The sequence below is a fragment of the Solea senegalensis genome, linkage group LG12 (assembly GCF_019176455.1).
Source record: "Solea senegalensis isolate Sse05_10M linkage group LG12, IFAPA_SoseM_1, whole genome shotgun sequence".
In the NCBI taxonomy this organism is placed as follows: domain Eukaryota; kingdom Metazoa; phylum Chordata; class Actinopteri; order Pleuronectiformes; family Soleidae; genus Solea; species Solea senegalensis.
Window position 1 is genome coordinate 1,405,827 of NC_058032.1, and position 12,743 is coordinate 1,418,569.

The following is a 12,743-nucleotide window of genomic DNA, read 5'->3' on the forward strand; positions in this document are numbered from 1 at the left end:
AGTTTGAGCCATATCAAATGTCATTCCATGTCTTTCCACCAACCAATAACTGATCTGGAACCGGCTTCTTCTATTATGTGCACAGCATGTAGACCAGCATGATTCCAGATGAAAGCATACATGTAACAGTAAATAAACTCAGAGTTGCATTATCTGGGTTTGTAATTGCATCCATTGTCGACCGCGTTATCCTCAACATGAGAGTCAAGGGTCACTGGAGCCATTCCCAGCTGACACACGGCAAAAGGCGTGGTACACCCTGGACAGGTCGCCAGTCCATCACAGGGCAGGGATGAACAACCATTCACTCACAGTCAATTTAGAGTGTTCAATTAACCCCTGAATGTTTTTGGATTGAGGGGGAGGGGGGCCCAGAATACCCAGAGAAAAGCCACGCACACATGGGGAGAAAATGCAGACTCCATGCATGAGGGCCCTTGATCTGACTGGGTCGCAGACCAGGGCCTTTTTGCTGCAAGGCAACAGCACTACTTGGCCGTATGACCCTGGAATTGTTATTCTGACTATTCTGACTGAAATTTGATTTAGTACAATTTCAATGGGACTTACATGTGCACATTTTGGTTTTAGTTGGACTGACACAATTAAATCTCACGGAAACGTACTGACACTGGATATTTGGTGCCATCACACTACAATTCCATCTGGATAAAATTAGGAATTTTTAATCAAACATCACTCGATATTCTTGTTGAGCACAGATTTAATGCTCCAATTAGAGACCGGGAAAAAGGTTGATGAAATCTGCGGGGTAAACATAAACGGTGCTGCCAAACAGGTTGGCATTACAAAATGAGGTTGGCTGAGGTCACTGTCTTGCGGGGTATAATTATATCATAAAACTAAGCCTCTCGCTTCAACATAATGGTAGATAAACAGAGTCTGATTTGTGACACTTCTCAAGTTTGAATCCAGACCGATGCTGCTAATTCAATTAGCCATTGGAGGGCTCTCACAGTGCCCTAATAGGGATTGTTGGGGATGAGCGAACTTGCTCTCAAAAATTTAATTACCTATCACATTTCTCATGGTCATCAAAGTACTCCTGGGCTAATGGCACGGCTAAATCCATATTCTGCAACACGCTCATGTTCCATTAGAAATGTCAGTCATATGCTTGACGGAGTAATGCAGTAATGTTTGCTGTTGACTTGCGCCCTTCAAAAAGGCCCTAGCATGCAAATCAGGTCTTTAGCTATGTCTCTGGGAGGGAGTAATTTGGTTTAGAGGGTATATATAAATATTTGAGTACAAAATCTTAGCCGTGCTGAACACCTACAAACAAATGTGGGTACAAGAGGGCAATTAATATGTACAGTTAGACATGACAACTCCCAGAAGGATGTACAGTAAGTGACAGCATGAAGGGAGTGGATTAATGTCATTTTGAATCTCCATTACACCATGTTCTTTTGAATAATACCTCAAAACTGTGCAGCGCTGACAATCAACGTGTGCTATAAGCTATGTCACGAAGTGTACATGTGCCTCACTTACAGGTTATTTCCTTTTGGTGTTGTTTGATATGACCTCAAAAAAACTAACCAAACGCATGTAACTCATACGGCCAAAGCCTATCATAGTTAGATCCTTGCTTGGGTTCACATTTTGACATGTTAATAAAATGTTGTAACACTGGACAGAACATAGCCATCATATGCCATCAATTTAGTTTACCAAAGCAATGAATGCATCATGATCAAAACCCAAATCCTAATGTCATTTCAAAAAATTTGGGCACTACATAGTCCCAGTAGACATGGTTCAGGGTCTCCACAGACTATACAAAAACACAGTTTACTGTCATTAAAAATGTAGAATAAGAAAACTTGTTTTTGTTTCATGAAGAACTCACTCTAACTGATTAGTTGATTATCATTATAGTTGTCAATTATTGAGAAACTGATTAATCATCAGTTAACCGATTACTAAATTAATCCACAACCCTAAATCACTGAGTAACGGTGGGTTTGGACAATTCATTTATTATTCTAAGTTGACACCGGGTCCAGTTTTATTTGCAAGCTCCTGAAATTCTGTTTTGAAGATGAAACGCGCTGAAGGATGACAGGCAAACAGTTTACTTTTACCCCTGAGGTTCTTGTAGTAGATGATGGAAACATTAATGATGAAGGTTTGCTTCTCTGGTCCCAAAATAAGAGGAAAAGATTTCCTTAACCCTAAAGAATCATATCAAACTGCACAACATTCACGCTCATTTGTTGATTTATTATTTAATGTACATATTTGAGCAGCAGTTTAAAGCGTCATTACGATTTTAAATAACCACCTCTAAGTCACCCACTCAAATCACCATATGACACTGCAACTGCTCTTTGAGGTGCAGCTCAGGCCCTGAGGAGATGAAGACAACTTTACCACGGGTCACGCGCAACTGGTCTGCGGCTGCGGGGGCAGTACACAGGTATGGTATGGCAAGCGTGTGATAGAAACATGAGCCCGAACCGTAAACGTGCCATGAAGGTTTGGGAATGTCCCAGTGCTGGGCTGAGCCTGACACTCAGAGTTACAGAGTGCAATTATGAACCCTGTCACAGAGACTTCAGCAAAAAGGAAAGGAAATCATGCTGCCTTGCTAATAAAAGAGTTAGTTGCTTTGTGTATTTTTCTGCCATTAACAGCTCTGTGTGATCTCACATTTATTTAGTTTCACTTACAAGATACATGCAAATGCCATCCAATGTTTATTTTTGAATAATTATCACACATTTATGCAATACAAAATGTCAGCTGGGATTGGCACCATGGCCCCCATGTGGAGGATAAAGTGGTAGACAATGAATAAAAAAATCATATGCTTATAAATGGCTTACTAGGGCTAAATGTCAATTTCTTAAATTTTTAATTTCTTAGATTTTCTCATAGAAATATACCTGACCAAAGACTTTTAGTTTCCAGAGAAAATTATTTCAACATTGTCAAAACTAAACTGACAAAAACACAAAAATCCAGACATTTGGAGTCAACAAACACTTTACTTTCTGCAATGTGTTTTTGTGTTTCAGTGATTGTGGGGCAGCCAAGTAAGTATTATTCTGAGGTCCAAGCCCTTTTGCAAAGATCAAACAAGTGATGGGAACAAAACTAAAGCCTGTGGCTGTGAACACAATGTAGTCTTCACACTGGCAGGTTGTTTGTTTACACGTGGCCCGAGATAATTAGCCCAGAAGTAATGACTGCTCTCTGATGACAGCCGCTGAAACCCGAACTGCTGGTGTGACATGCTCTCCCCGTCACTCTCCCCTGCCCAACAACTGCAGTGTGGTTATTTTTTGCCCCGGCTGCTAGCGGGGCTAACCTGGCGCCAGCCCCTGGGACCTGGTGATCTCGGGGGGTTGACAGGGCCAGTGCTGCCATTCACCCTTTAACCTCTCACGCCCTTCTGATGCCAAACGGCACACAGGACCCAACACTGTCATGGTGTGCTCCATCAACAGAGAGGAATAAGAAAGTCTGGGGTTTGTGTTCAACCTGGTGTAATTTGGATGTGTTGTCAAGGTTGGGAATATTAAAAAGTACAATTGAGATAACGTAGAAACACTGGAGATACCAAGGGAATCTTTTTTTTTTTATTTTTACTTTCCTTTATGAATGCTTTTTACAGGTTATAATGTTTATTAGCATAGTCCATAGCATATTGACATAGTCATATAGGGCTTGGTAAGCTTGTTCGCTAATTGTTTTTGACTTGAGCTTCTTGGTATGCCATTGGCTTTCTTATGACATGCCTTGATTTCATGCCTGAGTCTGTCACAATGACAAAAGTATTATGAAAACACTCCTCAGTGGTACTTGAATTATCTAGCATGTTAGAGGACAGAAGCCCCCTACTGGGTCACAGCTTAACAAAAGCCTTGTGGCTTGATCTTCGCCAAATCTAAAGCAAACAGACACAACATGGCAATCATGCCACACTAGCACACTGCAGCTTTAGAGGAAAAACAGTGACTTCCCCTGAGCAGCTATCAAAGCGCTGCCGCCCGCCAAGTGCGAAGGCCTCACAATCCACAGTGGTCTTACAAGGTGAGGATTCTGGCCAGCGCCCAGTCACTGGGTCTGTCTCTCTCAAGACCCCTTGACTGCTCTAAGCAGCGCTTCTCAACAAATTTGAAACTGTGTTTCGAAACTCATACTGTAATCTAAATTTGAAATCCATTGGGCGAGGAGTTTTGATGACTCAAACTGCAAGGAATGGCATTGCACAAGCAGCTAAAAGACAGCATGCCGCAGACAAGCGTCTTTCTTTTGAAGATGATCCTGTGTCTCCGGTTGTCAGTTGTCTTTTGGTTCGCTGGAAATATGCTCTTCAAAGTAGTTAAGGAGGAGGGCATGGCTAGTGAAAGACATCTGATTCATGTTTCTGAGCTGAAACAAGAAACGTACGTAACTGTAGGTTTATTTTGGGATTGTTTATTGAGCTTGTCATAGTGTTGAGTATTTTGAGACATGGAAATTGTGCTAAATTTTCTCACCATCTTATTTTTATTTGTTACAAACATGAAGCCAAATGGTGTACTTGATTTAGGTTCACGTGATGACTATCTTTAAAAGGTCGCATTGATTTACGAGTCAATATTCAGTTTGACTGACACCCAAGGTAACCGATATTTGTAGGGCAATAGGACAACAAGCAATAATATATCATTAATTATTTATTCAGTTTACAAGCTTGATCATTCAAAGCTCTAATCTACAGGAGGAACTGACATGAAGCAGGGATGTCCAATGGATATCTCTTTCCCTCTCAGAGGTTTAGAGGTTACATCCTTGCTCTTGAAAGGCAGACACTAACATTTAAAAGGCCTGAAGAACTGAGGGTTTGCCACTTGTGACCTCCAAATGGTATTCATTCCTTGTCGGTCTTGTGTGTGAAACATTTCTGTTGACACCCTGCAATGCGGCGTTGATGAGTTAATCTAGCAGCTGAGTGTGTCCTTTAACTACCCAACCCCCTGCAGATTTTCAGAAGAAAAAAACACTCCTAATCTCCACGGGAGAGGGGTGAGAAAGGGGGCCATGGTGGTCATAAATTTACTGGATACTAGTGTAAAAGTGTGGCCTCTTTTGTGCACAGATTGCACTGTCATGACTGTGTGCACAACCTGGCTCAAGTGTTGAATGTGTCTTCAGCGAGTATCCGGTTTAACTGAGGACTTAGGAAACTAGTATTTTGTATCTTTGTGTTCGGGGGTGTCGGGGTTCTATAAAAGGACAACGCATTCCTCTGGTTGAGCAGCACTGCAAAGACAAGTGAAGGGCATTACAAAAAATGTCATACATGCTTCTCACTCTTGGATTTCACAAAAATTGAGCTTGGACAACGTTTTTGGGAATCCAAAACTAAGATTGACCCATCACTCTTGAGCCCTGCTCCCACAGCTGGCAGCTCCCAGTAGAGTCAACAGGACCAGGCAGCATTACTGCTGGATATTACTTTAACCATCCTGGAGGGAGTCCAGGGTTGCCTGAGATCAGGACAACAAAAATAGGCTTAGAGTATGCTCAGCCCTAAGTATGAAATCCACACTAAGGCTCGCTGCCTTATTGTATGTGTGAGCCGCGGTGCGGATATCATTTACTTCTCAGAACCATCTTGTAACTGAGGCTTATTAGACAGCCTTAATAAGGACATCTGACAGCTGAGGCAGGTTCTTCTCGAACCATACCGATGTGGGTTTTAACATACTGATGTGGGGACTGCTTTGACATCACAGATTGCATTATTGAAAGTGTTTCCATCAGTTGAGATGATGTTGTGAGAGTCGTAGACTGTTTACATTAAAAAAATGGATGTAGTCTACTGGTTGATTCATGATTTGACTGGTGCCATGTCAGTATTTGAAACCAGTAGATGAAAGATGTCACCTACAACCAGGAACCTATTGAACGGTGCTCATCAACTTTCACACAGTGTCAATTTGACGTCATTTTCTATGGAAGAACTGAAACTAGCAGTTGATATCATTAACTCTTCAGGACAAATAATCAAGTGAAACATAGAAGCTAATTTGTTCCTACTTCAAAGGCTTCAATTTCCAAACCAGAAGGCTACATTGACTTTTATATACATACAGTGTATGGTTGAAATAGATTTCAAAGAATGACTTTCCTTCACAAAATTCAACTTTGCCCATTTAGCATTGAAGATTGCTGTGCACTGCTGATGCATATGTCGGTGTAGACAGTGTAAACTCTTCATTCACAACATTTTTGGCCATCCAGACTAAAATCAATCCTGGAGTTTTCAAACACATTTGGATACAGAAAGTGCAGCTATATAGATCTATATCTGTCATTACCAATTTATTCATTCACTACATTTAAGTAACTTATTATTTTATTGACTTCATATCTTGCTGACGACATCAGATTTGCGTGTGTTATCTTTAGTTTTTCCCTGTTCCTGTTATAACCATACTGTTATACTCTATTGTGGATTTATAGTTTCTCGTCGTTTAATGTAGACTTCACTTGTTTGATCTTTGCAAAAGGGCTTGGGCCTCAGTTGCTGCTGCATAGTTACATAGTTACAACCTGACAATAAAAGCATTCAAGACTTCATTTACTACGAGAAACAGTGTAACAGTATTGTTGCATTCAAGTGAGTTTTTTTCACTGTGGGAAAATCTGGCTCATCCTCAGCAGGGGTCCCTGCTCTGGAGTGAGGGGAGTGTGCGTGCAGGTGGTAATGACCAGTGTATTCTTTCACACTGACAGCTCCTCTGACATGTAGGAATTCATCTCTTGCAGTGCATATTCATGGTTGGCCTTGTGGGTATACCTCACTTATTGTACAGGCAAACAGCTGTAAGCAGAGATCCGAGCAGGAGAGAAACAGTGCGTTGACACGTGCAGGTCTTCTTTAAGTGCTACATTCTCTCCATTTTACAAGGAAATTGATTTGTTTTTGTAATACCAGTGTTTCCATAAACTCCTGAAAACTGTAGGCTTTCTTACTGACAGTTTGACAGCCACGGGTCAAAGGTGAGCGGCAAGTGTGGCGCTACAAACAGACTTAGCTTATTAGCCTGCTGTTTTGACACTGGATCCTGAAGGCTTATTATGAGGGATGAATAATTTGAGCCAGAATAAATCAATGCAACCCTGTCTCATGAAATCCTGTCAAATCGGCATGACGTCCGTCCTCCAATGCAAATTTTGTCCCTCATGAAGGAAAATTGAAGGAATGTGAGACAACTGGCAACAGGATGCAGTGGATTTCCAAATGGCGAGCGGGTTAATTTCCTTAATTCCAATTCGAAAAATAAGATATTGAGTTTTATTCTAACAGAAATGTGTTGTCAATGACAGAGAGGCTTAATTTTACCTTGAAAAAAATAGTTGATGTTTTGTAATTTTAGTTGTACTAATAATAGAAAGACACATTTACCAACATTGCATGTGGCAACTTCATTTCTCTCTGTACCATCTCACAAATATTTTGCTCCAACCCCACCCCTCGATAAAGTTCAGGAAGATGAATAAAACAATTTCTAAATTAATCTGCTTATTTTTCCTTTGATTGTGTCTGAGAATATTAGTAAATCCTCCACTTAAGACAATTTAGAGCTGACATTGATTTGATTTGTGGTCAAAGAAAGCAGAAGCTATAGAGTCTTCATAGCCGTCACGCGTCACCGGTTACAGTGACATGGATTAAAGTGGGTCTGCCGTGCACTTATTATTCACCTTGTTTTTATGCAGTCCATGTGCCACAGGAATAAAAGTCTAAATTCCAAGAACAAGTAAAGGCTGTGTTTTCCTTCAGGAGCCCAGTTGTTCTCGTCTTTAACACACAGACACTCAGGCCACAACTTGAGCCCATTTGTTATCTCTTGCCTCAGCAGAAGTTATTTAGCCTGTCAGCAGAATGATAAACTCTCCCCTGCCATGGGTGTCACTCTGACAGCTCGCTCTCGCATTAGCCAATAAATGTGTGAGGTGGACAGAACTGAAGAGTTTCGGCTCCAAAGTGACAACGTCTCACACAGAATGATCAATAACTAAAAATGAAAATAAATGCTGCCCCCGTTTTTTAAGACTATAAGTTAAGCAAGGTCTTATTGTTCATTAAACTTTACATTCACTGGAGCCGGATCTGCTTCACTTTAACAACAGTAACCGAAGACCTTTATGTAACATTTGTGTAAACATACATGCTCTCCGCAGGCTTGGAGTAGCCCTCTTTAAATATTTCTATAAATTCTTTGGATTACGTCTGAAATGTTGTGAAGTGTACTGAGGCTCTGGGTATTGTACACAGAGAGACTTTGTGCCTGGTACTGCCATTAATCACAGTTAACTTGACATTAGAGGACTTCTTTTTTTAGAGGAAGCTGGAGCTGGTGGGGTCGAAGCAAGGTCAAGGTTCATTTTGTGAATTTGTTGCTGTTTTCTTGCTCTTACCCTTTTCTGAAATTATTCTTACACAATTTGTGTATTATTTCATACTGCTTAATTATTAGGGACTCAAAAAATAATATAATAAATACTTATATATACAGTATATTATAGTAGTAAGAGACACTTCTGAAATGACCTTTTCTGCAAATTACACTTTCTAATATATCTAATGTGATTATTGAAAAGAATAATAAATATTAAACCATATATTTTTATATTTTGAAGCTGTTTGTGTGCCTTTAAATGCGAGACATACAGCACTTTCTCTGTTAAAGTTCTTAAACTTATTTTACGTTCCATTTCTGCCAAACAGAAACCACCCACAGCTGCCTGCTTTTCTAGTACTGAAGTCCCTAATTGCATGAATGAGGCCGTTAACATCTTTGTCACTCCTCCCCTTAGAACCATAATGGGATGTTTTGACAGTGGCCACAGGTTGAGAAGTCCTTCTCTTTCACTGCTCCTGCTCCATGAGTTGATTCTTGGGATCCAGGCACCACGTCATTAGCCTCAATTAGTAAGTGTTGTGTTACTCTTCTCGCGAGCCAAGTGTTGATATTACCACCCCTGATTGATTAGTTTCCTGTTGTCAGCACATGGATTATGAATGGACAGAGCTTTCTTCATGCTAACAGATCATTTGTGTGGAGGAGATTTAAGGAACTGTGGCTCTGACCATGTGTTTTATGATTCCTCACAGACCCACTGGAATTACCCTTAAGCATTAAATGCTCAACAATCAGTATTTTCTCAATTAATGTGACACTAAATTTGTTCATGTTTTCTTTCCATGTGAAATTGCTGGTATTTCCTTAAAAATTATAACAAACTTTCCTTGGTAAAGGCCGTTATAATGCATTTAATACATTTATTTTAACACATACAAGTTTTTTTCCTTTGAAAATATAGACGACCCATAACTATCATTTCAAAACTATAACGTGACTTTAGATTCTGATTCTAATCGGACAACAGATTATGATTTATAGTCACACTGGATTTGATAGTTTACGACTCAACTCGGCATCATACTGAATCAACAGCAGTGCGAGAGCTTGTGTCACAGTGTGATGTGGTCTGATTAAGTTTGTGAAAAACCTCATGTCAAGTTGCCAAGTTCAGCTGTTACTTTGTGCACAGAATGCCCCCAGTGTTCCTTCAGGCACTTTGAATAAACGTGTCCATCACATGGCCAACAGTCGGAGGAATATTTAAGCTTACACATGTGGAAAAAAAGACTGGGAATTTGCTGTCTCCACTTGGCAAGATTGAAGTCACAGTTTTGCTCTGTACATTTTGTCGTGACCCCAATTCTGTCTGCTTTCCTTTGCAAGCATCCTCTGCTTCTGCTGCTGCTGCTGCTGCTGCTGCTGCTGGAGCTCGCAGCTCAAGCTGGGACAGACACCAAGCTGAGGTCTGACCCCTGCTGACAGAAATGAGGCTTGTATTTAAGACCTGTTGCTGGGGTATTACGTTCAACATTTACGTCTGCTCTAACTCCAGCCAGTTAGATACAGTTTGCCTGATCCAGCATGAAGTGCTAAATTGGTTATTGCTTTAAAAAATGTTGCCACAATGTGGGGGATTTAAAAAAAAAAAAAAGCTGTTCACAACTGTCAGCACATGTGTGTGTGTGTGTGTGTGTGTGTATGGGTGAACAACTGTGTGTGGTCTTATGCTTATTTCTTCACCTGTGCTCACGTCCATGCATGGCCTACATACACTATGTGTTTACATGTGTTCGTGCACACGCATGCATTTATATGTGTGGTGTTTTCAAACGCCTGTTGCCATGGTGTCAAACAGTCTATGCTGACTGACCGGCCACCTGCTGAGAGAGGCAGAGGGAAGGGGAGGACATAACATGAGAAGACACAAGATGGAGGAAAGGAGGGCACGACGAGATGAAGGAGACAGACAGAGAAACATTTCTGAATAACACGTCATATTTATGTGTCTGCTCTGCGGCACGGTCCAGTCGCTGTGTCTTTAACGTGATAAACAAGAAATGGGACGAGTCGTATCGATTGTGAGCCAAGTGACACACATTTTTGCTGCACTTGTACACGCGGGCCTCACATGATTTGCTGGATGACGACGACGCCAAGTGTTAAATATTATTTGGCTTTTTACACTCGGCCTCTGCCAAACACAGCATGCACTGTTATTACTCGAACATTCGCCTAAATTATGACTCGCAAACCAGTGTTTGGAATGGTTTCTTGGATTCACACTGTGACTGGACCGGAGTTAAGTAGCTTGATTAAATACCAAAGTTCATATTTTGTAATGTTATCTTGCACGGCTTCAGGAATGAGAAAGCTTCATATTTACCAAATGATGTGGCCTAAGTTTATATAAACTACAGCAAGTCGGTTTTTTTTCCCCAAAGTGATTGATTTGTGCTGCTCAGTCATTTCGGGGATTCCGCTGAACTTTTCCCGTAGAACAACAGTGAAGTGTGTTTGAGGGAAATTACTGGATGCATAGCTATGATATTTTTGTGTAGACCAGGAGTCTCACACTCAAATGACCTGAGGGCCACATGAGCTCATGTCTGGTCTGGTCTGGTCGGACTGTATAATGTATACTGTATACTGCAATAATGACATATTTTCAAAATAATTGTCTTTTTTTTTCATACATTCATGATACAAAATGTATCTATAAATATCAAAAACAAACATTTAAGTGGTTGGCTGCATTAAATCCATTGGTAGGTTACACAGGCCACAGGTTTGAAAGTCTGGGTAGAAATTGTCATCAGCTTCAGCTGTACTTTGTTTTTAATGTCAGATCAGATGTTCTTACAGTTATTTACTGTTGTGAGCATGGTAACCTTGTACAAACCAGACTTTAAATCAAAAAGCCACCAACATTCCCATAGACCTACTATGTTATTGGTCAACGAGAGCAGTGATTTTGTGTCAGAGCAGACAGGAAGCACATGATTCAACATGTGCAGTGCTCCAACAGTTCATGTTAATCCTAGTGCATCTTCCTCTTCGGTTTTTTTGATATTTACAGCAGCTTGCATACAAAATGTTGCCTTGTTGCCTCTTTCATTTTCAGTCAGAAAGTGATGCCAATGTGATTGTGTCTTAAATGGTTTTGACAAAATGAGAAACCTACTTCTTGCTTCCTGAGGATTTTTTTCATTCACATGCTTTCTGGTCTTCTTTTGTAAATGATGTATAATTTACAGTCAAATACACTGAAGCAGAATATGCTTCAGGGTGTGGCTATGACATGATTGACAGTGAATGCAGCTCCAAAAGCCAAAAGAGATCTTGGCAAACTGCAAATCCCAGCTTCAAAACATGTTCACAAATCAGGTAGTGACACCACATAAGGGGCAACACTTGGCCAGCACATGCAGTGCTGACAAAGTGGAGTCAATCATCCGTTATTTTCTTAAATAAAATTGTTGTATTCCTTTGAGCGAGATCAGATTGGAGTTCCAGATGTCTTTCCTTTACCACTTTTATGACCACTGTGACCATCTCTAAGTAAAAGTGTAAGGCCCAGATTTACACAGCATCTGTAACGTGCAAGTGCCACAACAGAAATGAAAATAAACGTGCTAAAGGCAATCCCACAATCATCATAAGTCAAGTATTTTAAATGGCTTTATTTATGATGAAGACTTCGTCCAGTGTTCCAGCGGGGGTAACATTTCTGTTTTGCATCTGTTGCACCTGAAAGAATGAAAACATGTCACACTTGTCTTTACAAATAGACATGAGCGCTAGTTGAAGAATGATTTGTCCTTTCAAGCCGCGCCAGCGCATGCTCCATTAAATACATGTCCTTTTGATCCGTCTCAAACTATGACATGAATTACAACCATGTACATCAGAACTACACAATGAGCTTAGCAGAGAGCTCAGACGCATGTGCCACTACGACTGTGTGGTGGAATCAATTACACAGACATGACATGAACCTTTTCTTTCTTATATTCACTCATTTATTTCTCAGTTTATCTGATAGGGGCTGCCCATGCTAATGAGCATTAGTAGCAAATGCAGGATGTAAAAATGGTGATTTGCTGAACGCATTGTTATGTCAAACACAGAAGTAAAAATACTGTGTCAAAATGACTTAAGTCACCATGTCAGGACATTGTCTACATTACAGTGAGGTTTGTGCTTCCACTTCCACTTCTACTCACAATCCAAGTCACTTCAGCCGTGGTTGAAAGTGAAAAGAAATATCAGCTACTGCTCGTTTTTCATCAACAATGATCCCACAGCATGTTACATGCCATAGACGCAAGAAATTGAAAAGAAATAAAC